Below are 25003 nucleotides of genomic sequence, written 5' to 3' on the forward strand. Positions count from 1 at the left end.
TTTGCTGAAAAGAGGAGCTTTCAGTTTCATCACCATCCTAGCAAGGCTGCAAAAAGTGTGTTTTCAAGGTTTATGGAAAAAATTTTATTTTAGGTAGAAAAAGAAGGGCATTAGGGAGTCAGTAACAAAACTGTAAAGAATAAACATGTGCAGGATAACTCTCCCTCCTTGATAGAGGAAGAAGAATGTCCCGTTCCTGCATGGATCGTGAAATACCACACGTTCACTTAGCGGAGGCGTTGTAGCTGGCTATGCTAATGTTCTTAGCTTCCACGTCTGAGAGTGTCAGTTCTCGATGTCTCCAGTCCACGGCGAGCTCTGGCATGGCTGTCGTCACGTTTGCTTTCCATTTCCCCCAGTGACCTGCCAGTAGCATTTTGAGCTGCTGAACTGCAGTAACTAAGAAGTTCTGCAATAGCGAGAATCCACAGCCACTTGACCTCCCTGTTTGAGGAAAATGTTCAATTCCCTTTAAAACCTATCCATTATCTTGTATTAATTCTAAAATTTATTGAGCCTTATTCCAATATTCTTCAGCTGAAATGATTCCACAGTGATAACTATACTAGGGTAGTTGACAGTCTTTCCACTTTGGAGACTTTAAAGTTAGCAAATTTATACTGCACACAGCATTTCATGTGTGAGTGTAGATTGCAATCTTTAGAAAAAAAAACAATTTACAAATTCGGAAGCTATTTAGAAGCACAAATGCGTGGGGTTTTTTAATGCAACTAAATGAGTAAATGTCTTCTGTGCATTCATTGTAACTTCCGATCTTCATCCTTGTGACCTCTAACTGCAATTTAACAGGGAATTGAGGGGGGTGGAATCTCTCTCCATTGAGTGATTAAAAAAAAAATCTATTACAAATTCTTTAAGCAATGGATTGTAGTAAATCAAATTTTGTAGTCTCCTTTCTTGTGCTTTTAGGGAGTGTTTGTGTGTATGGACGGCAGGAGAGTAAGATTGGCAATTTGTTAGTTGAAAACAGTTTTAAAATCTATTTCTAACTGTGAAATGCATCAGCTATGGAGCATATAATTTCTTCTATTAAGATGCTGTGTGTATATAATTTAAAATAACAATGCAAGCAGATATGCTGGTGTTGTGGTGTTTTTCATTTCAAGCAGCTTCCAGAAAGAACAGTTTCTCTTTGCTTGGGATCACTCTCTGATAGTTCTTCTCACACTGAATAATGCTTTGCTTTTAATGTTCCTACTTTAGTTCAGTAAGTTTGCTGAAGACAAAGTGTCAGATGAGCAAAGTCACAAGGCTGCTACACTAACAGGTACTGAAGGCTTGTTAGCAATGTGAGGTTACTGAGCAATGGAAACAGGAATGTATTTATAATAAAATGCTGCTTCTATAAGAAATGTGTAAAATGCTACCAGCATACGACAAGATGCCATATGCCATTGTAATAGTATAAAATAACATATTATAAAGTGTATATATATAAAGTAAGTATAAAGTAACTTCTTTGATTCAGTGCAAAATTCTTGCTGCTATGTGGGTTTTTTGGACTGTAGACTTGCACATCAATGCTATACGTACCCGTTTCTTTAAGATCTGCTTTGCTAATGTGAGTTTTGGCAGAAGCTCACGTGTCCCTGCAGGTGTGGTGATGACTTGTTACAGCTGTGTCTGCTGTGGATGAGGCCCACTGCAGCCTCATTTGAGACTTGCGTTATTAAAAGTGTGCTATTTAATTCATTGGGGAAGCTGCCTTCAGTTTAAAAGTGCTAGCAATGCTTAGGATTTATGTGTTCTGAGAGCCCCGTAACCACCATCTCCTTCAGTTACACAGTGTAGCAGTTTTAGATGCCTGGTTGCTTTCCTTGATTGTGCTGCCTTTCTAATTAAATCAGACTTGGGGATTTGAAATTGAATTGGTGTGAAACACACAATAAGAGACTGCAAGTCATTTTAAGACTGGGAAGGTCTGGGCATGTGCTTAACTGCCCTGGAAAGCCAGAGGAGATTGAGGTTACCTTCCTGTCCTCTGACCATGTCCTGCTACAAGACTGTCTGCAAATAGGTCTAACACTGTTTTCTGTCACCTTTTATTCTAGGAATAACTCTTTATTTTTTTTTTCCTTATGTGAGATGACTTTCCTTCTTGAAGTGCTGCTTTAAATGAGGTGACAGCAGCATCACATCCTCAAATTCGGCTACCGTCATCAGCACTGAGAAGGGAAAACTGCGTGACCCATAAAAGCATCCTAAAACTGCTGAGACAGGAGAGAAGGTGACAGTTAGAAAGTAAGCCACTCTTCTAAGGAACAGAAGCCATGCATTCAAAAATAGGGACAAGAGGTATTTTTTTAGATAGCGCTATTGTGTATTTATCTCAAAATGGGTGATAAATGGAAACTGCAGATCAAATCTACTAGCTCTATTTAGATCATGACCATGTGTTAAATGTAACGAAGACAAGCCTTCCAGCTTTTCCAGTCAGAATAACTGAGAAAGTAAATTATATGACAACAATATCACTTTGGAAAAAGATGAACACCTCTGATCACAGTGCAAGCGAGATGACCCAGTGAAAATGGCAGCTGTAAGCCAGTGAGGTCTACGGAGGGCAAGTAGTGCTTCAGATAAAGGTATAAAACAAGGGTTACTTGCAACGTAAGGGGAACAAGAAGTGTATTCTGTCAAAAGCTAGAGCCCCGGGCAACATGTAGTTGTTGAACAAATAATTAGAGGGAAAAAAAACAATTTTTTAGAAATATTTCTGAGTCGGAAATTTAAAATTACTTCTATCCAAGCCTCTTGCAGCTTTCAAAAGATGTGCAGGAGTCCATTGCTTAGAAATATTTTCACAATGTAGCCATTCACGTGAGGCATCTTAAATATTGCCATTTTGCAATGCCTCATTTCAAGGCCATAAAACTCCAATATAACTAGACAAGCCATTGCTGTGATACATGACAAAGCTGGCATTCCCAAACAACATAATTTTGTATGCATTTAATTAAAGCACATGCACTGTTTGCACGTTCAGCTGAAATCAAAAGTGGTGCCCACATATTCATCAGAAACTGAAGCATGGCAGTTGTTAATGCACAAGAAAATAGGTTATGGTTCTGATAGCACAATCTGTAACAGTGTAACGCAAAGGTTGATGCATGTGCTTAATGCAGCATAGTTTTAAAGATTGCTAAGATATCAAATTTGGACCACCTTCCTATTCTTTCCAAAGCACTTTCTTATTTCATACTCCTGTCATCCTTTTAAATATGTATAAATTGTGCTCAAGTTATAAGGCAGAATGATTTTTACATGTATAAAAATATGTTGACTAGTGCCTAAATGCTAGACTCCCTGGCTGTCACTGCCTATTGTATATAATTTTCCTAGACACACAGCTAGCCTTAGGCTGCGAAGGTAGGAGCTCTGTGTCAGAAAGACTTTGACAAAAGATATATAGCTTTTAATTTGCCCAAGGAACAGAGGGAGCAGATTTATGACCTAAAATACAAGGTTGAGAATTGGCTGTATACTTTCAGCTAATGGATATAGAAATGAGGAAATTCAAAATGGCTATTTCATGCATATACTGCCTTTTTTGCATGTTGTATAAACAGTCTAGAAAAATTTACAGTGCTATAATTTTTAAAAATAAGGTAAATGGTAGCCCTGTGAATGTTAGATGCTAGAATGGTAGAAAGCTTACTATTTCACGTAAAATTATCACTGTGGCCTGCTTTAGTCGATTCCTTTTTTGTATGTGTATCGGGCTAGATCACTAGCATTTATATATATATATTTTTTTTTTAATTAAACATACAAGGAGGTGTATTTTGTTAGTATGTTGGCTATTTTTCACGAAGAGCCTTCACAGACATGAAGGGTTCTGACAAAATCGAGGAGCTCGCATCAAGAGAGTGTAGGGCTAGTTCCGCAGGTAGTCTAAAATCATGGCAATTTTCTTTGGCTGAGGGTACGCTGATTTATGCTCGCTGAGGATCTGGCCCACAGAATTGATCTCTGAATGTAAGGGAGAGACTCTGACAGTGTCCTCTGTTCTTTACTCCTTTGACAAAGACAGCTGTAGAAAACCATTTTGATTTTGTGGATTTATCCTTTGTCCTGGCTGTCAGCAGACTTAGCACTTTAAGATCAAAGGGGAAGAGATTTGAAGATTAAATGTCTTCGAACGGAAAATTTCCTGCAGCCCCACGAATTCCAGCAGAGATCACTATTTAGAGCGTACAATCATCAGCTGATTTGTTTTAATGCTGCGTGGACTGAAAGCTGTCCCAGAGCTGCCGCGGGCTGCGCGCGTGCGCTCAGAGGAGCTGCAGCGGCTCGGGTTCGGGGACGCCGGGCAGCGCAGCCGCCGGCCCGCCGGTGCCGGCCGCGAGCCCGGCCGAAGCCAGCCCAGCTTCCCCTAGCCGCTTAGGCCGTGTCTCTGCTCTCCCATCTGCGTTTGTTAACGGCACTGAGGATAGGAAGCCTACCTCATCTTCTGATGATGTTTCTAGACGTTAATTATCCTAACAGCTAAAAATTGTTGGGTTTTCTCCTTATCAGCTTCCAGCAATTGAATTCCATTACGACGTGTCCTGCTAAACTGCCTCCTACCAAAACTGTTGCAGCTAGGTTGAAAAGAGTTCTTGGCTTCAGTGGCGATGGATGTTTCTTTGGAAATAGCTCTTAGAAATAGCTATTGTGAATGAACACTGACAACAGATAGGAAAAGATGTGAGTTGCCTCATTCTTTAATTCTTCAAAGATTTGAGAATGTGAAAACAACATATTAGAACAAACTCTGGTAGCATTATTCAGCTATAATCCCTGGGTGTTCTTTGTTTCTCCACGTAATATTAGTATTTGCATACTAATTGCTGATTAGAACTGAATTTTCTAGGAAGAAATTCGTGTTTCTAACAAACATTCTCCTAGCTTCTTTTTTTTTTTTTTTTTTTTTTTTTTTCCAGAGATAAAGAATCCACTTAAGCCTACATGCCAAAGGATAACATAAAGATGTTACATGAAAAATAAATAACTGCTTCAAGTAGCTTCTGGAGTGTATTTGCAAAATGCCAGTTTTGGAAGGGCCATGGGATTGTTGATTTAAGATAAATGGCTGTAGATGATATAATTATGAATTATATGAGAAGCCATTGTCACAAGATATAGATTGAAATTGTGATATTTTCTGGTTTTGTTAGCGTAATCCATATAAAAAAACTGAGACAGCACAATGGCAATAATTCATATTTTCTGAGAATTTTACTGATGTTTTTACCAGGAGAGACTTGGATGCTATTTGTAGCTTGCTAGACTTTAACAAATGTTGCATTTTCTGAACTGCAGAACCCGTAGTCATCTTCATTTCTTGAAGCATTTAATAACTGCTGAGAACTGCTAAAGCAAATAGCAAATTTCTGATTAAGTTCTTTTTTTTTTTTTTTAATGGAAGAAAGAGTAAAAATAACACTTCCAGTGCATAGTACCTGCCATAATCATGTACAACTATGTAAAATAGGTTTAAAGATCTAGAGGTCAGATCTGGTGGCATTGCTCACATGGTGTTAAACATCAGGGACTTTAAGACTCTGAAATTATTGCAAAAGTTCCCCTGACTTCAGCTAATTTATTATTTTCCTCCAAGGCTGCACAGAGAGACAGAAAGATTTCTGTGTGCATGTGTGCACATGAGCTTTAGAACTACTGGTTTTTGGAGTAATGGTTTTTAGAGACATTGATTCTCTTTTTCAGATTGAAATTTTTTAATCTATCTTTAATATGAGAATTTCTTTTTTGCTGCTGTTTTGATATTCTGGCAGCTTCTCTATGCCCACCTCATGAACTGGATCCCATGATGGTAAGTTCCTGTGAGTGGAGGAGAAAAGTTTTTCTTTCACAAAGATTTTGTAGATTAAGTAATCCGCTACCTGAAAAAACAGTGCATTTATTTCAAACTAATTTCTAATTTATTTCTTTCCATCTAGTTTAGGTGCTGCAATTTCTGTGTTAAATGAGTGCAAATAAAAATATTATTTTGCACCCATAGAAAAGCTCTTATCCTTGCTTTTGGATTGTTATTGTTTTATTTGATTGGTATTAATTAGAATACTAGGCATAAAAGGTTCAGGGCCCAAAAACCACTTTACTGGTTTTGTATGAAAATTCATAGCTGATACCACTCTCGGGAGATGGGCAAACGCCTTATCAATCAGAGGTAACATAAGAAAAGGCTCTCCTATATTGACATATAGGAAACTTGTTGTTGCAATTAATCAGAAATGAAAAGAAATCGTTTTGATGGAGCAGAATGAAAAAAAAATACATTCAGGTAAACTCAACCTCAGAAACATGAAAAAATTTCTAATGTCCTGTCAGACCCTGATGAAAACTGTGTGCAAAATAACCACGGATCAGAATAGAGTGTAAGTACTAAATAACTCCAGTATCTCGATCCCGCCAGCCTGTGTGGATCTGTTAACTGTGCAGCATCCCGCTGGCATTCCAGCGGCATTATTAATGGTTTGCTTGTGTCCGTGTGTGTGCTGTGAATTCTGCCTTTGGTTTGGCTGCAAGAAGGGCGGCCTCCAGGCAGCTGGAACCGCCACTTTTAAATAGACTGAAGCTCAGCAGCTGAGAGCTTGGCTGGTGCTGGCCCTTTCAAAGCACGCTGTTTCTTCGCAGCAGCTTGCGGGTCTGCCAGCGGCATCGCCCGCTGGCGCTGGGGGAGCTTGGGGCCGGCTTAGGGCTGTCCCTCCAGCCCGCGAGCGAACCTGGAGCAAGCTGCCACCCGGCAGGGCAACTCCACGCCGCTTGCTGCTTGCTCTTCCCTGTGTCCGTGGCCATCTAGTTCTTCTGCCCCTCGATGATCTATGTAGGTCGTTGTTTAAGAGTTAGAGAGAGACAAAATGAAGTCATTCTCTCCAGCCAAAAAGTGCACATCAGACCTGTTAGAGAGGGTTCCTTTGCTTGGGCTCTTGGGGTAAAATTGCTCTTCTGCACCTCAGCTCTCAAGCTAATATTCTAGGCACACATTGGTGTGGGTGGATTTTTTTTTGTTTTGGTTTGGTTTTTTTCCTCCTCTAGAAGAGGAAAAAAATTCTGGAATTTGCTTAAGAAGCCTTGAAAATCCTTTGGAAAATGAGTGGACCCTTCCATTGGGAAGGTGTTTTCTTTGGAATTGACAGGTTCTAAAAACCTATATGTATACATATTTAAAGCCTAGTATGTCAGGAAGGTGGAGGGAAATCAAGATTTGCTTATTATTATTTTTGTATACATATCTTTCCCATTCACGAAAGGCTCGCGTGGCCCCTTTGTGCCAATATGTCTAGAAGCAAGAAGACATTTTTAATAGCAGTGTCACTTCTCAACCAATCCAGTGACAGATACGAGTGAATAATATAAATTCTCCAGCCGTTCCTTGGCATTTATTTCAATGTAAGTGTTTTTTTTTTTTTTTTTTTTTTTTTTTTTTTCCCAAGTAGAAAGCCCAATAGTAATTTATCAAGGGACAAATCATTTTTTCTTGGCACTGGAGTCTGCAAAATCCCCATTTTTAAATCACTAAATCTCCCTACTTTGACAGGAATAAGAAAGCATTAAAAGCTTTGATTTAGCTGGATCATACAAAATAGTTTCTCATAATTATCCTTTTGGATGATATATGCTTGTCTTTTTTCCTCTTCTTATTAAACCTGAGGTCTCCATTTTTCATCCAACTGTATTACCAAATTAAATTGCCTTTTGTTGTATTCAAGTTAAGCACTTTGCCGAAAGCTTTCCTTGTTCAGAGAAATAACATTTACCCAATGTGCTCCCTGTTTTACTGTTTAAATTTACTGTTTGCAATTGTTTAGTTTGCTAAGCAATTTGAGGTTATTGTTAGTTTTAATAGGAATAATGAATCAGTGTAATTTAGTGCTGTATCTTAAGAGTACAGTATCCAGGGGAAAAATAAAAAACACAGCTCACAAGGAATTCTTACTTCAAATTGAATTGTAGATTGCAAAACTGATGGAAAGACCTCCTCGCATGTCCAGCCTTATGAACTTCCTTTTTCTATTGCTGCATGAAAAGGAAGACTAGGTGGTGATGGAAGAAATCCATAGAGCATATAGTCACCCTCATTGACAAAATAATAAAAAACAGTTCAACATTTCACCTTTCTTGGAAAGTTTGCATCTGCATGTTAGGAAATTGCTGTGAATGCCAGAGGCAGTTTCAACCACAGCTTTAATTCTGTTCTTGCAAGGAGAAAGCTAGAAATTATTTGAGTATATCAAAATCTATACCAAGATTTAATCAGAAACTACCCATCATTAGCAAAGCAAAGGAAATTGTTACAGGCATCCTACAAGAAATGAATTCAGAGGTCATTGTTGTGTGGTTCTTTTCAGAAGAACTCTGTCTGGATGAGTACTTTCTAACATTGATCCGAAAGTTAATAATAGTATGAACTACAGAAGACCTGATAAACATGGAATTAAAGAAGGTAGTACAGATTAGAGTGGCTTTATGAAAAACAAATCATGTCAAACTCATGTGAAAAGTTTTTGAAGAAATTACAAGCATCATTTGGAAAAAAAAACTTGTTATCATTAGTGTAGAGCTATTTATGAGTTTGATTTTTGTGGGGCAGTATCTTAACTTAAAATGGTAAAAGATCCACATAATGGGTCTAGTGTTAAAGAGAGCTTATGCATGCTGTGAACTCCACCAGCCTTTCTTGGCTCAACTGAGAAGCAGCTTACTGTAGAAAGGCTACAGCAGAGCACTAAAGAGGATCAGAGATCTGTAAAAGAAGGCGTAGCAATCTTCAAGCAGAGATGGGCTTAAAATTGTATCTAGAAAGGTATATGTTGACTATTGGAGTATGCCTACAGATAAATGGAGGTTGTGAAACTCTTCTAAATTAAGGATTTTTTTAAGAACAGATATGACACGGATACAGTGATCCTAATTTGTAATCAGAAAATAGTTTAGGTTACTTCTTGGAGTAAACTACAACTTTCCTGGTAGAAGGATTTGAGAGAAAGAGTGAAGAAGAGTCAGGAGGGAGGAAATCTAAGGGAAAGGACAAGATAACTGTCTGATTTTTGGGGGGAGCCCCTGAAATTAATTTAAGGCACAAGGGGACCTGAGTTCTGAAGCAGAATGTTGAACAAGATACTAGAAGCTCGAAGGATATGGGTAGGGTCATGTGAGCAGCACAACTGGCTCCTGTATTTATGATTATATTTTATTGAGAACCATAGAGAAGTAGTCTGTGACACTAGATGTGAAGGGAAGGTTAACAAATTCCCAAGACTGCCGAAAGGCTTGTGGGATGTGTCCATTTGGAATGTGTGCGGTGGCTTGTTGCATGGGAAGTTATGGTCTTGATGGTCATGGTGGCATCTGTCAGCCTTAAAATCTATGAATGTATGAATGTGTAATTTCCAAGGCAGCTTTGGAAACCTCTCCTAAAAGGCTGTTCTTGCAGTTTGTACCCTTTGCAATAAACTGGAAAGGTAGTCGTTTAGAGAGAACCTTTTCTTCTGTTGAATACTCCCTTTTTTCCTTCTTCATCTGAACCCTGCTACTGGAACAGATGCTGATATAAGTTCTTGTGTTGATAGTCTCAGGCACAGCATTAATTTTTTGCCAGTTTGATTTTTTTTTCAACTGTCTATGGTATTTTTTTAAATTTTTTCCTCCCATGCAGTGCCCCCTGTGAAATGCTTTGTAAAGGGAATACAAGCCATTGTAATAAACATTTAGCTGCTTGTGTAAGCTAGGCATTAGTTTTTTTCCCACGGTTTCTGCTATATTTGCTGTGTTACTGCTAAAGATTTGCAAGTACCAAAAAGGCTTGCAGAGCTTCACCTCTGGGCAGCTAAATACCTCAAAATCAGGTACTTAAATAAGGTTTATGTGGAAGTCCTGGACCTAGAAAATTTGGTTGCAAATCCAGCGAAAGCTTCAGATTTCATAATACAATATTCTGTGTTTGGGGCTAGTTGAAGTCAGAAGCTATTCCTTCTCTTGGTATTTAAATTTTTAATTTTATATTGTATATAGGAAAACAAGAGAATGAAGGGTGGTGCTTTGTTAGTTTAAGAACAGAGCAGGAGGGAACCATAGTGAATCACTTTATATGATTACATTTTTCCCCCTTTTATTTGTAATTGTATTGTATTTCTTTTTCAAGCCAAAGTGTACTTAGAAATTAGCTAGTCCTATACTGCTGTTTTTTATTTGTTTGGTGGGTTCTTTTGGTGACAGAAAGGCCTGACCAAGAATAATAGCTCCATTTTTATTGCAAACTATAAAGTAAGGGTGTTTTAGCACCATCTAGTTCCTTCGCAAGGTAACAAAGAATCATCACATTTTAGATAAGTGGGTTGTTGGCAGGCCAAGCAATCGTATTGCAGGCGGGCTGCTGCTGCTTTTGGCATGAGATGGCAGCAGTTTTTTAAAGTTCTCCAAATCTCAGAATACCAAAATGGATTGTTTTAAGATCCGTCTAGTAGCTAAATTCAAAAGGGAGTCACATGGAACATAACATAAAATCAGAAAGATCCTGAAAAGACATGGAGGGCTTGGTGGCCACTTATTTCTGTGTGTGTGTAAGACAAAATCACTGAGGTACAAAATATGTTGTGAGACAGTCCCCTGCAGTGTAAGTAATGGAGAAGGTTGGAAGATAGGCTCATGCACACCCCTCCTCCACCCCAAGATGCCTTGATAAAGCTGTTTTAGTCAGATCAGTGGCTGAACCATGAATAGAACCTGGGTCTGCTGGATTTCCCTTAGTATCCTGGCCCCTGGGTCCGGTGGCTTTGCTGGGTGTCTGTGGTGCATTTAGGAACTTATATTACTCCCTAAGGCAGGAGGGTGAAGTGGTGAAGCTGGCTTCTGGAAGGTCCTTGAGGTTCATCTTCCCATGTCTGTGGGATTTCTGTCCACAGTAGATGTTGGTAGTGCTGCTTCTACTTCCCTGATGGTGAACCAGGCAGTGCCACAAGGGTCTGCACTGGACTTTGGGAAGGACCTGCCCAATGAATAACATAGCAATAACAGAATAATATATTGTTGCATTTCATGTAGATTATCATGTTGATAACTAGAAAACAGGGAACTGAATTAGTCTTTTAAAAAGTTAGAATGAGTCCTATAATGGCTGCCAAAATTGCATAGCTGTTTGGTATGATATAGGTATACACACATCGTCATGTGCTAGTGAACGTTAAAACCTATCTCGTAGATTCTCCAAGTTTAATCTTTCTTCTTCTGCTAAGAGATTAGAGCATATAATCCATAAAAATTCAGCCATAAGTAAAAGTTTTCTAGCTTTTTTTGATTGAAAAAAAAAACAGCTCATGTTACAGAAATGGAACTTGCCTGCACTGTTTTAGACATATGGTCCTGTACTAATGATCATTTCCTGCTATGAGATTAATCAAATATTAATAAACTAATAATGAATGCTAGATATATAGAACTGTCAAGCTTTCTTTTGGATTAACAGCACTTTTCATTGAATTATCTGTGAATCTACCTTATGGTCTAAAGCTGGTTATTAGTTTCTGAGTATTTTGAAGTATCAGTGAAAAGGAAGACATTAAAGTAATAGTTTTCCTTATTAAAGTGTGCTTTATGCAACATTTTCCCTTTTCCGTGGTTTTTTTTTCCCTTTTCCGTGGTTTTTTTTTCCCTTTTCCGTGGTTTTTTTTTCCCTTTTCCGTGGTTTTTTTTTCCCTTTTCCGTGGTTTTTTTTTCCCTTTTCCGTGGTTTTTTTTCCCTTTTCCGTGGTTTTTTTTTCCCTTTTCCGTGGTTTTTTTTTCCCTTTTCCGTGGTTTTTTTTTCCCTTTTCCGTGGTTTTTTTTTCCCTTTTCCGTGGTTTTTTTTTCCCTTTTCCGTGGTTTTTTTTTCCCTTTTCCGTGGTTTTTTTGTAAACCCTGTGCTGTTTTAGATGGATTTTGGCTGAATTTTGAATAAGCTTTCAGATACAAAACTTTAGTTTGTTTCCAAAAAGAACATAGGCATGACACTACAGATTTCTTGTACGAGTCTGTTAATTATCCAAGTTAGCATATATTTTGGGCTTTGTCATGTTAGTAAAAGCATTTAATTATTAATCATTATTAATCACAAAAAGAAACCAAAAAAAATCTTACCAGCATGGAGGCTGAAAAGCTTTGCCAGAGTGTGTTTCCTGCTTCACAAATTGTCATTTGGGCAAAAGGAAATTGGGGGAACAAGAGGGATGTGAGAAGAGATGCAACCCCTTTTGTGTCCTTGACCTATGGAAAGAATGAATTGTTTCCATACAGTAATAACAAGAGCTTCTCATGATGCCAGTGTATGAATAACTTGAGTTTGCAAAGGGTACATGGAAAAAGTAAGTTGTGACTTTTACTTGTGCGGCTAAAAAGACATGATAGCAATCAGAAGATGTTGGTACAGACGGTCAAATAGATGTACTGGGATAGTAATCAGAATATGTGCCCCTTGCACCTTGCCAAAGGAGACGCCCTCTCTTCTTAACTGAATATCTGTCGTTACCAGCCTTCAGATCTTGGGGTTTTCTGTCACTGTACAGAAGCCTGGTTAGCCTTGAGCCTACATGGAGACTGCTCCAACTGGTCCTCTTGAGGGATGTGTGTTGCCCATCCAAAACATGAGATAGGTGTCTAGAAAAATCTAGGAACCCAGTGATTCTGATAATGAAAGGCAAATTGCTGTACACAGACACTCATCTGGATGGGCCTTAACTCTTGGAAGCTTGACTGCACTCTATTCTTGTACAAAGGGACTTCACACTTGTGTGGGGGTGTCTAGAAGGAGATGCCAGAGTGCCTGTCACAGAGTGTGGTGGTACTCTTCTCAGTGTGAAGCTTTGAGGTTTACATAAGGATGAAATGAGGAAAGAGGACAAATTCACGTTGGTGGCCAGGTCAGTGGAGTCCATGCTGGTGATCAATGGGGTGACAGGTATTGCAACCAGGTAAGTTTCATGCTGCCTCTCCAGATTTTTCATTAACATGTTAATGAGGCTCTGAGAGCCTCAGGTTACTGAAAACTAGTGTCCTGGGATTTGTTTCAGGTACATTGTGATCATCCAGAGGCGCTGCTGCCTATCTGACTCAATACTTGGCAAACTTGAAAGGCAAGTGCTGCAACCCCAGAGAAAAGGCGAGGATTCATAATCACGTGTTATCAGAAGATGCGGGCAGACCGTCAGAGGTCTGTTACATAGGAAAAGTAGGCAATGATGTTCCAGAGTGAAAGCAAAATCCTATGTAGCTAACAGTTGTGATGTGGGTAGGATGGTCTTTCATGTGTTCCCAGTGGTTTGTTCTTGTGGTCTGTGCTGATGTTTAAACCACTTTCCGATGTCTTTGAAAGCCAATTTATGTATGGTCCTCTGTAAGTATAGTTAAGCCATGTTTAGCACCGATTCCCCTTTTTGTGTTGCAGACTCATAGATGTGAAGGCGTCAGCTCTGTTAGAATTTAAGAATTTTCAGGACTGGACTCTGTATTTGGAGAGTAGTATTAGAGTAGGAGACTAATGTAAAAGGTAGATATACACAGTAGTGGTTTGAGTTGAGTGAAAAATCTGGTTTTACTGAAGTACTTAAAACTTTGGCATATCCTATGAGCATGAAAAAGCATCTACTTGCTGGTCACAGCTCAACGGTTGTATTTTTATTGCTTTAGAACAAAACCAGTCTTTTCCGTAGTGGTAGCTTGCCTTAATGTACTTCCGTAAAAGAACACGCACACAAACTCTCTCTCTCTCTCATATTTATTTATTTATTTGGATAAAGTGAAAAATCCTCAGAATGAAGCTAATATGAACCTTTTAGATTTAATAAAATTTAGATTACATATAGCATAATTTGTGGAGAATAAAATATTTGAGGAATAGATGAGAATAACAGAGGAGGAAAGAAGATTGACATTCTTTCTCTTATGTTTTCATAAAATTATGCATATCTGGGCTGTGTCATGGAGTATGTAAATTTACTCAAATTCAGACTGTTTTAAGTACAGATGAGAGACGACAAAAAATCAATACAGAACTCCATAGAATTACAAGGCAATGCAGATATTTACTGTCAGGAAAGTGATTTCTCTGACTCCATTGTATCTAGTAGATATAAGCTGAGAGTTTCATTCATTGCCTGCTGGGATTTAAAGAGAAGTCACAAATACTTCCGTTATTCACTGGTCTTATAATTTAAATAGAAAAATCATTATGCATTATCGTTACTTGGCAGTCTCTTATCTAATTATTTAGGCCAGTCCTTTTCTGTAACTGAGGAAGTTGTACAGATAACAAACTGGCAGGTCAAGTCTTAACCACAAGAGACATTATTAAGTAGCTATTAATTCCGATTCTTTACTTGGATAAAGAGCCAAGCCTGGTTATGAGGATGAGCTTTGAAAGTTATTCTGCCTTCTAGAGAACCAGTAGCGCACCTCTGCTGCTCTTGTTGGGAGATGATGGGAAGGGAAATATCGGGACGATAAACTGAGAAAAGAAAAGAAATTGAATGGAATAGAGGGAGGAAGATACCACTTCAGTTTACACCAGTAGCTGTGTAATACCTTTATATTAATGCAACATTATATGACAAATGCAATATTTCAGTTGTATATGCCACATGTGCATTCTCCAGCTGGTGCTGGGGATCTGAACGGATAAAACAGTGCAGTGTAGTCTGAGGATTCATAGGTGTAGTCCAAGCAAACGCTTTCAGAATAAACTTTATTCAGTTCATATTTTAACAGGAAGTTGCTTCTAATGTCTGCAGGTGAGGTAGCTAGAGCCTTTTTAATCTTTCAAGTGTATTGACATTCATTTCAAAACAATTTAGGAATACAGAAATCAAGAACAAGAACTGAAAATTAACAGTTGTCGATTCACTTCCTTGGCACCTGCTTTTATTGTTGAATTAAAAAAGCTCTGGCAGCCACAACTGGCTCTACCAGATGTTGAAAGCATTTTTTAGGCGAATGGAAAAGAGAGTGTCAGATGATATAAGGATCATTAATTTAAAAAATAAAATGTTGAGATCAAATTCCTGTCAGAACTGATACACAATCTAGTGAAATATAAAGGACAAAATTAAAAAGATGTTTTTAAAGCACAAGTTTGTATAGAATGGGCTTATTTTATAGAGACTTTCAGGAACATCTGCTATCAGTCCTTGGAAATACTGCAAAGAGTTGAAGTAACCAATTTTTCTTATGTAGTTTAATTACATTCTTCTCATTTTCATGGATGGCATAAAAAATAGTGTTTAGGAACACATTTTTCAGTAGCATTAATCTAGATGATAACATTATCACTATCTGATAACCAGCCAGAGAGATAAGAGAATCAACATACATTGAACAATATATAATGAAATTCTTTAAACCCACAATGAAATTGCAGTAACAGGTGTATTCTTACATGTGCACACATACCTCAAGGGCGATTACAGAACATGTGCATACTCAACTCACATTAAAACCAGTGGAGTTCTGACTATGCCGGTAGTTATACTTTGAATTTTCACTTATTACTGTTTTTTATTACTGTTGTAATGTATGCTTTTGGTAATTCCTTGTGCATTTGTGAAGAAGATTCTCTTCCCTTGCTTGTTATTGGCTTTGTGCATTGTAGGTGTGGGTAGCAGTAAGTGCTGTTGTGTTGCCAAGCGTGTTTTGATCTGGAGTGGAAGTTCAGTTCGTCTCTGCAGTGTCATTGCCTGAAAGGCTGTGCTAGGCTAGAGATCGGTGCAGAAATTATTTCTCCAGATCTCTTAATAACGCAACATAGAACAGAATCTCATTCTCTCTCTCCTCTCCTAATTTTCACATTATCTGTAATCTTTTTACACTGCTGCAGTCAGTCAATTCAATCATGACTTTAGCTATTTGGCAAGGTGTTGTTCATTGGGAGTGATCATGGAGTAGGTCCATTTATTTTGAAGATAAAATTTGGCTATCAAATAATAGTTTGGCTGTCCATCTATGACTTTCTACCTGAGAATTTCCCAACAGGTGGTAACTGGAAAAGAATTAGTGGCTGTTTCTTTTTTTTTTTTTTTTTTTTTTTTTTTTTTTTTTTTTTTTAATAAGGGTCAGTTTATTTGGGCATCTTTGGCCAGGCAAGGCACAAAGAGATTCTGCAAACACAACTAAAAAGTTGAAAGCAATTGTTTATTAGACTACGTGCACACAGGACAGCTAGGACTTAACAAGCTAAGTACAAGCATGATCACCAGGCTTGCCAAGGCTCCTGAAGAGTACGTGCTGTCCAGGCAGGCATCAGTCAAGAGGAGGGGACGACAAATGGTAGCACTGACAACTTGATATGATTACTCAATCAGCCTCTCTGTGTTTTTTCCCTTTAGGAGTTTATACTTCTCCATGCTGGTATTTTTCCCCTTGGAATCTTTAAGCTACCAATGATCCTTGGTCTCCATGATCTAACCTCTGGTTGTGATTCTACTTTTCTTACTGTTTTGCACAATTTGTCACAGCCTTTTCTCAGAGATCTGAGCCAGTGTTGTGAAGCTGAGCTGTATTAGAGCTGAACTTTGGACCCTTGAAACCTAGCCAGCTGAACCCCAGCGGAGGGTGTTACAGGATACAGAGGGCCACGAAGAGAATTAAATGGTCAAGAATGCCATGTACTAAGATTTCCAATAGGAAAGAAAAGCATTTACTTCTCATGAGAGAGCATATTGTTATGACAGGTCAACTATAACAGGGGCCTGTTTCTCATTAGCATTTCTAGTTAGCAAGACTTTTCTTTGTGTTGTATCCACCAAACTTGACTTTTTTTTTCTCTCTTCTTTTTACTCTGCTTGTCGAGGCATAGACTGTTATTTCTTTTTTCTTCATAAATTCAGACTGTGATGAGGAAAGCTCGTGTATACGATGCAACCTTTTGAAACCCCAGATGACTCCAGAAGACTGCCAAGTGTTAGTACCCTTCTGAATCAAGCCCATTAAAGTAATTATTATTTATGTTGAAGCATACTAGGTTTGGACTACATACTTTTCTTCCTGCAAGAGGTATGTATTCGTCTTCCCAGGGAAGATGAGAGTATGTTGAACTCAACAGATGTATCAGAGTTCTGCTGAATGAAAGAACAGCCTCTTATGTCTGAAATCAGGACAAGATAGGGAGAAGAAAAGTGTTCTAATGAAGTATTTAAATTTTATTTTTTTTTTTTCTTGAATTCAAGTCACTACGTTCCACTGGGTAAAAGCCTGAAAATAGAAAACTTTTCATGTAGATGAATCAGTTCTGAAGTGTGTGGGTTTAATTATTTATTTTTACTTTTTTTAAGTTTAGTAGTAGTGCCTGCAGAAAGCGAAGGAGTTGGGATTTGATGGAAATACCTCTCTTTAAATAATGTATGGTGAATTTTGATGTTAAACTGTGATAATTCTTATCAGTATTGTTATAGTTCACAAATTCAAAAGATTTGGTTTGCATAAATGTCTAGAAATTGCCTGGATGTGGTTTTGGTCTTTTAACAACACTAACTCTGTACACTGATTTCAGTCTCTAAAAAGAGGAAGAAAAAAAAAGGGGGGGAAAGTGCTTTCTGTATGTAGTCGTGTAGTAATATTAAATTGATGACATACCTGATTTGTTGTAAATCCAGTCCTGTTAAAAATACTCAAATTGAGTAGGCTTGTGAACACTGAAGTGCAGTTGTGGAAAAAGATGGTAGATGCTAGTCCCAGTGTTCTAGCTTGTAATTTCTGTGCCTTCCCATGTTTCAGATACTGCTCACTGTGTAAGGGCTAGTTATAAAGTAGAAAGCATAATTTGCATGCAGACTAGCAGAGGATTTCAGTAATTGTAAGCCATCTTTGAACCCCAATAATTTTGAGTTATACAACTTGTTATAAACAACAAGTAATGGAAGCTTGTTCCACAATATTGTGTGTTATGCTGCTGGTTTCATGTGCCTGCAACACTTACACAGGACCTCTCTTGTATTTGCCCCCCCCACGAGAACTGTGGAGGGGTCCTCTGGGGGCAATCTTCAAACGCTGATGTGACAAGCTCCTCCGAGAACATTTGAGAAATTTTGAATCTCACCAGAACTTCATATTTGCTCTGTAAAGTTGTATGCACACCAGCTCTTCTAACTCTTTGAATCTTTATGGGATAGTGTTGTATACAGAAAGAATTTCTACTGAGTAACAATAAATGGTGATGTCAAAGAGTTAACTGTTAATGGTTCAAAAGTTAATTGTTCAGGGTTAATTATGTTTGATTGAAATAGCTAAGTTAAAACCATAATGTGTTACGTGGTGTCCAGTTTGCTCAGCTTCCATATCTATCAAAATAGAGAATACAAATTTTGTATGTCTAACAAATGGCTAAGACTGAAATCATAGTATAGTGTGATTTTGGGAATAACAGCTTGTGTATTCATATTGTTCAAGAAAAGAAAATGTGCTCATCAAAAGATTAACTCTTCTGGAAATACTCCTCCTTTATTTTTTAAATAAAAAATCCCTTCTTTTTCAGCACCTCACTTTACTTTTCAATGTGGTAAGGTCCCTAATTTCTTTTGTAGCAAAAATAAATTTGCTCAAGTCATCTTCTATGCCTTATTGTCACGGAAGACTTCATTCCTTAAGGTAGGAGTCTGTTTTTTCTCTTTGCTTTTAGCTGTGCCTAGTACAATGGAATGACACATAAGTAATGACCCTCAACTAACCCAAAGTCACTGTGGCCTTGGGATTTTGTGCATCCCATAAAAATCTGTTCATCGCTGTGTTCAAAGACTTGGATAGATGTGTCTCTGACAGCTACACGATACAGTAAAATGGAGAATGTGTACTAGGCCAGCAGAACTTTCTCCAGATTTTATATCTTGGCAGTCAATATTGCAAGAGCTATGTAAAGATAATTGATAGTTTAAGACCTTAACAAAATTTATCCTGTTGGGCTTTTTATAGTAGTCCAGGGAACCTGGCTGCTGTGCACCTTGGCTATTCCTATACCGTACTGACACCATTTCTTGCCTCCAGCAAAAGAAAGCTGAAAGAAGGTAGATCATCCATCCAGCCCACTAAGCAATATTAATTTCGCCTCTTCAGTAGGTTTGTCTCACTTCTGAAGGTTACTTTTTCTTTACTTTTTTTTCCTGTATTCTTTCTTTTAATCCCAGTAAAAAATCTGGTAAAGCTAATGAAACAAAAGTTAAAAAGCCTTTGGAATGCTCGCTCCTTTGTAAAATTAGAACTAGGAAGCAATCAGTGTTGTGTGCATCTAGAAATGATACGGAGTATGCTTTTTCACAGTGCTGTGCTATTTGCAAGAAGTAAAACCTGGAGTGAGTTATGGAAGTCATTTCCTCACGTATAGAAGTGAATTTTATCACATCTCTCACCAACTTTATGTCTTCTACTTTATCACCAGAGTTTCTGCTGGCTTATAGCCCCTGTCCCATTTTAATAAAGAAAGGAGAGAGGGCCTAATCCAAAAAACACTTTAAGCCCGTATTTAATTTTAAGGCTGCTGAAGAGTTGATCCACTGGGGGAGATGTTCATGTTCAAGTAAAATGTACTCTGCATGTGTTTAAAGGCTTAGTTGCATTTGTCCCACAGGGAGTTGCTGAAGTGCAGTGCAAGTATTTCAAGTAACACTATTCTTAATACCAGTGAAAGCTTCTCGGGGAATTCAGACACAGATAGCTTTGGTTTGGGTCAAAGACAGCATGAATTTTATTTGTGATTTGGAAATGACAATACCTCTAGAAATGTTAGTTATCCTTATTTGCAGGCAGTACTACAACTAAGGAGACAAACATTTTATTGCAAAAATCAGACCATTTTGTAAAACATGGGGGAACAATGTGATCTGTTGGATACTTTGGGCTTTTGATGGAAATTGTGAACGAGGAGTGTGTTTCGAAACAAAGTAAATCTTCCTTGAAAAGCAGAATGATGAGAATGTTTTCATTTAGTTTTCCAGTTTGAAAAATAAACATGTGGGAGTGTAAGCTGTTTCCCTTGCAAGCATACATCCACGTGAAAATATAAAGTGAATGTGCTCAGCATTTCTTAGCAGCTTCTAGGTTGTGTTTTCTTTGTTTCTTTTTGTCTTGCTACCTGTGCCCTGGTTCAGGTAGGCTGTGGGGAAATCCCAGACTAAGCCTGCCTTTTTCTCTTTTTATATGCTTCATCTATTGTATTTTGTATGCCAAATAATTTCTCATCCTGCTTTGCGGTAGCATTCATGCATGAATGATACTAGGATTTATCATTCTGTTGGCCTCATTTGTGGATTCATTGTAATAAAACGTAACACAATTTTGCTGCTTTTGGATGCAAAAAACATAGCTGCTTAAATCTCAGAAATACTGAGCTGATCTTGTTGTTTATTCCCCCCTATATTCTGTTACAAATAATATGTATTTCCATTTTGCCCATGGAGGGCATTACATTAAAATGCTGTTCTTAAAGTGACATGCAAACGCTCTAAAAATAAAACAAATACAATGTGATAGATTAATTTTGAATTAAATTGTGATAAAATCAGGTTGATACTACAGTTTTTGGCTACATGAAATAGAATGGTTTTGTAACTGCTGACCTATTCTTAACACAGATAAGTGAATTGCTCTTTAAAATACAGTATATGTTTTTAAATTTTTGATGTTGTCAGAACTCTGAATTGCTTTTAGGACGTATGCTTCATTGTTGTAAAAATGTGATAATTCACTTTATTGATTTTCACGATAATGTACATCCACTGAGGATATTGCTGAAATAATTTGATGAACATAATCTTTTTTTCTTCCAGTACAAATCGTCATATTGATCTTTGTTGTCTCAAGTCTAAATAATTATTTGTAAACGGTTTGATTGTGAGTACTAGATAATCAAAAGTTGAGGACTTTAATGAATGCATTTCACCTTGCACATCTCTTCTCTAAATACAGTAACTCTTGGAATTTGTTTTCCAGTGTGGACATTTAAATATTGGAGAAAATTTTCTCTGTTTTTCTTTAAATAAATAATAGTAGCAAACTTGGATTAAGCTAATTCTTTAGGAGCGTTAAGAGGAAAGTAACCCCCAAAAGCTTACTGACGTGATGAAGACGAAATCTGACTCAATGCTTTTTTTGCTGCTTTGCAATATTGAAATGTGATTGCTGTTTTGTCATTTGGAAAGGTAAGTCTCTTGCCCTTACTTAGATCTAATGACTTTAGCACAGCACTCTTCCTACCAATTTTCTTGCAGCTGTTTTGAGAAAATATAGGAGGTTGTGTATGTAGCAGCGATTCCAGAGTTGTCCTCGTAGTTTCCTACCTGTAGCTGACCCTTCAAAGTATGACTAAATGATAGGTTTTTTGACTTTTCTCCCTCCCTACCCCCCACCCCGTTTGTACTTCCTATCACTTCGCAAGTTGAAAAAGCGTATGACAGATGGTATCTTGGTATCTTGCTGCGAAGCAATGAGCTTTATAAGGAAGGCTTAATCATCACAGCTACTGCCTTAAAATGGACATAGCGATTCTACTTAGCCTTTCAAGCACGGAGGAAATTGCTGTAGGTTAAATCACCTCTTACTGCAAGGAACACCAGCTTTCTACCACAGTGTCAGCTTTTTCCTCTGACACAGCCAGGAAAAGAGAATAAATTACCCCAAATGGTCCCGTGGAAAAAATAAACACGTGGTCCTTGCAATTGCCTCCTTTATTGTGCTTCGCTTGCCCCCACATCCTGGGGCGTAATGTGCCGCCTCAGCGGTGGAGAAGTCCCGAGCGTTTGAGAGGGAGAATGGTGGAACAGGTCACTGTCCTGAGGCAGACAGCACAAAGGAAAATAAACACTGTGAGCGCGGTTCAGTGCCAGCTTGGTCCGGGATCCCCGCCGGGCCGGCCTGCCACCCCCGCCGGCCTGCCCTGCCCTGCCCCGCCCAGCAACTCCAGCCGCCTGCGGTTACAGGGCCGGGGCCGGAATTCTCACTTCTGATTGGCCCGTTCAAATTCCCTCAGCGCTAACGGCCGTAGGCGCCGGCACCCGCAGCTCCATGGGGGGGGGGGGGGGGGGGGCGGGGGCGGCGGCCTGCTATTAGCCCGGTATTACTGCTAACAGCAGCAGCAAAGCGGCTCGCTGACGCTGCAGGGTTCATTAAATTTCATATTTTAACAGGCAAGCCAAGCCCATGCCACCTGCCACAACCTGTAGCCCACCGGAGGGGTTCGTAGCCAATATAAGACTGCGCTACCACAGACAGATCCACATGCTGTTAGATGTTTAACCTGCTGGTATGTTAGCTGGTACTCAGAAACGTAGTTGAAGGCTGGTAAAGCTGTACTGCAAAAGGGGCTTGCTGTGACAGTGTCTTTACATGCAGTACTCGGCCCTGGTTATCAGAAATATGGTAGGTGGAAGTGTGATAAGAAGGGCTGGCAGCCTAGAGAGACCTCATTTGATGTGTGATTAGCAGCTCAAGAGTATAAGCTGTGGTCTGGCTGCTCGCAGATGCACAATACATAGTCCATCAGGTCAAGAAGCACTTTAATACAGTAGCTGGTACGGGGAAAATGTGATAAGGAAAACTGGAAATGATGGGCATGAAGAGCTTCTCATCTCCCACATCTGTCCTGGAATATATTTCTCATTAGTTTTGGGGCATGGCTCTCCAGGTATAATGATAATAAAAGTGATTTCTTTTGAGCTTTATTGTTTCATCTTTCCAGAGTGGCAACTGGTGTTCCTATGCAACTAAATCTTTCGTGTGGTAAAACAGTCACTTATTTTTAAACTAGCCCAGTTTGATCTTGTTAGTTGTATAATTACAACCTGATCAAAAGTACACCTAGCCTTTCTGTTTACTCCAAAGTGGTTGGGAAATGTTTACCCTACTGGGGCAGAAGGTAGATATAAATAGACAATATCAACCTTCATGCTAAAATTATTTTTATTTGAGGACCATTAAAAGTTCACTTTACTCACCTAGAGGCTTTTGAGTGCCTGAAGAAAACAGGTATTCGGATTAATAACAGTTTTTCTCAAGTGCTCTGGAATTTTTAAAAAATATATTTTAATATTCCTTAATTTATAGCAATCTTTTGGGGGAAGGGGATGGATTTAGAAGGTTACATGGGATAAAATTTATAGCACAACCATTAAGCCATTAAAGAATTAAATTAACAGTCTACATGGCCAGAACGAGACCATGAGACCTGCAGATTATCAGGAGAGAGGTGAATATCACCCATTCCCAGGAAAGATTGATTTTTCTAAAAGCTACTATATATCCTTGAAGATTTTTCTTTTCGTGCAGTATACTCCTGCATATTTTCAACAGTTGAAGACCAACAAGTTTGCAGACAAATCATGAAGATCAGTGTTTCCCCTTCCCTCTAAGTCTTCTAAAGATCTTAGTTTGATCTCAGCATGATTTTGAAAGCTTTGATCTTTTAAGGTTTAATTTAGTCCAATGTCAACATGGTTCTCCAAGGCAATTCACCTTTCCCTGACTTGTTAAAAAAAAAAAAAAAAAAAAAAAAGTGAAAAGAAAAGGCAAAAAAAACCCACTTTGTAAGTGAGCAACACAACCTTCATTAGAGGGAAAGCATCTGAAGATTTCCTCTCCAGCAGCATAACCCTTTGCAATCCCATTAGCCTGCCATCAAAAATTTGTTCTCTGCAATAGTAAACTCACTACACATCCTTGCTAATTCATTTTGAGACATTAAAAAAAAAATCCAAAGAGTTTATTTACTGTTTCAGTTCAAAGCTAATACATTTAAAAAGTGTAAAATTATTTCACAGTTGTGTAGGACAACCTTTGCTAAACTCAAATGGAAATAAATAACTCTTCATTGTACCCCAGCTGAATCCTTTTTTGTCAAAGTCTTAGATGCAGCACTGTTAAAAATCTCATTATATCTCTCATCACATGGCTGCATGTTCAGTTTAAGTTGCAAAAAGAATTGGCCACAGTAGTTTATGTCTTGTAAGATATGACCATAATAATGAACATAGCATTGGAACCTTTGATTGTTTTTGTTTTCTGTTCCTATATTGCAGAGCGAAGGGGCTGATATCAGTCCCCAAATATGCTTTTCCTATTGGTTTTGTTGTTTGGTGAGCTCTGGGGTGTGTGATTGCAAACATATCAGTTTCATGATCATTTGACAATTGTCAGCACATATAGAAAATGGGTGCTAATTTTTTAATGGATGGAGTTAAATGAAATAAGAGAACATGGCTGGAATGCTAATAATTTATTTTGATGTAATGCTGCTGAGTAATTTGCACTGTAGCAAAGACCATTGGTCAACCTGCCCCAGTAACAGTTATTGCAAGTTTTCTGTGCTAAGAGCTTAGAAAGAGCTAGGAAACCATAATGTACTTAACTGATTATGTAATTCTACTCCCTGGAGGTGGGGGAAGAGCTTCTTAACAAAGTTGGTGATGAGCTTGTTCCCTAGAGCATGAAGCATTAATCTGCATTTCTAAAGCCTCTTAGCTGAGTATTAGCTAGTGGCCTGTGAACCTGAAAAGGTTCAAAACTAGGTGAATTGTTAGGAGGTGATTGGTGCTATGAGTTAAGGGCTTTCTTTCTGTCAGGGAGATTTGCCCTTTTTTGTGTACTCTATGTTGCTCAAAATTGCAATAATTTTGAACATATTTTGTTAAATGAACAATCTACTGGCAATTAATTTTTGTTCATCGCTTATTTTCCTTTTTTTCCCCTTGTCAATTTGATACAACAGAAAAACTTGACATGCAAACAGTATTTCAGCTTGCCGTCATCCTAGCAAAATGCAATGATGTTTCAGCAAGTACAGAAAAAGAATTATATGATACAAAATGGATGCTTTTTAGAAGGAGAAAATTGAGCTTGGGGTGTGACTTCTTGGGCATCAGCATGCTGTGTCACCAGTAGGATTTAATAAAACTAAAATACTGTTGGTCTACACTGCAGTTATAAGCCCATGTTTGAGATTTTGCAGCTGCAGACTACTTCACTTCTTGACACATCGT

The sequence above is a fragment of the Rhea pennata genome, chromosome 15 (genome assembly GCF_028389875.1).
Source record: "Rhea pennata isolate bPtePen1 chromosome 15, bPtePen1.pri, whole genome shotgun sequence".
Lineage (NCBI taxonomy): Eukaryota > Metazoa > Chordata > Aves > Rheiformes > Rheidae > Rhea > Rhea pennata.